The sequence below is a fragment of the Apis dorsata genome, unplaced genomic scaffold (assembly GCF_000469605.1).
Source record: "Apis dorsata unplaced genomic scaffold, Apis dorsata 1.3 scaffold_217, whole genome shotgun sequence".
NCBI lineage: Eukaryota > Metazoa > Arthropoda > Insecta > Hymenoptera > Apidae > Apis > Apis dorsata.
Window position 1 is genome coordinate 589895 of NW_006263500.1, and position 1591 is coordinate 591485.

The following is a 1591-nucleotide window of genomic DNA, read 5'->3' on the forward strand; positions in this document are numbered from 1 at the left end:
CCAACGAATACGATCCTTTATCATTATAACTTGCGTAAATAACTATTTTATTGTATAACACAGATATATTGTTTATTTCCTTTATATACAAATCATTTTAGACAGAAATATTTATGAGACAGTAAATGTAATTTAGGGCTAAGTAGTGTTTAAAATAGCCTTTATTTGTAAGATTATATCACTTTGATTTCCGATATAAATATATTAAATGTAAATGTGTATACGTACATTCAATACCATAAATTGCTTTTTCTTTCTCATTGTTTTGTATTTAAAATGGATAAAACAGATAAAATATTAGAAGAGTACAAATTTTTAATGTTACGTCCAAATAATGATCGCATTGTAATTAATTTAAGCAAATGCATCAAATATTTAAGAAATTTTTTGTCAAATAACTAAGTCATTACTGATTTTCCGTGATGTAACATTATTATAAAAGGGGGCGATGTCCGTCGAAGTATATTCGTGTAACTGGTGGGAGAGATAGAATGTCAATAAAGAGCAGCGGAACATGAAAGTTGGGGGAGACATGAATTTCTCGTTTATATGACGCACAACGGGAAGTTGAGCAAGCCTCGTCGAAAGAAGATTTATGTTTGTGTAGGATAGAGCTTTCGGCAAAAGTAATATTTCAGACGTTAGAAGAAAGATTAGACTGTGAATATCATTTTCAGATGAATATTAAACTTTGCTAGGAATGACAACTTATAATATGACGAATTTAATTTTTTAATATTTTTTTGTACAAATTAATTTTGTATATAAAAATTTTGTTTTGTTGATAACAATGATTTCTATTTTAATAACAATAATTAATTATTTAACATTGATAATATTATTAATTATTTAATATAAGTACATTAAATAAGTAGTAAGTAGATTAAATCAGAGTAATTTAAATATTATTCATAAATGCATGAGAGAATTACATTACTTTGTTTATTCATTTAATGGCGAATTTTAATATCAAATTAAGCATGGAAATAGACTCTATGTCATATCAATAAATGACTCAACTTTTGCTCCTAATGATTTATAGTACGTCTCTTACACATATTGCGTATACAAAAAATGATTCACTACCGCGAGATTTTATTATCCATTTCCATTTGTAAAGTTTAACATGGCGATTCATCAGTTTTGTATTTATTCGCGACATCTTCATTTTCATTTGTATACTTTCGATGGCTAAATACATTATATTTTAAAATTGTATTTCAATCAAGTTCAAAAGATAAAGTTTTATGATCACTTCCATTTTATTAAAAAATAAAGATGTTCAACGATCAAACGAATTATAGTTATCCAATCAGACATTCCATTTTGATATTTTAATTCGAATCGATACAAAACATAATTATTAACATAATTATAAATTATAATCGTAAATATAATCATAAATAAAATTATTAATATTATCTGCAGGACAATAACAATAGTAAAAATGATAAACAATTATTCTAAAAATAAAATGAATAAATAAAAATAAAAATAGTAATAGTAACTGAATAATAAATTAAATTATTAAATTATTAATTAAATAAATACTATTGAATATCTCTTTTTCTTTTGTTCATTCTTAATATTG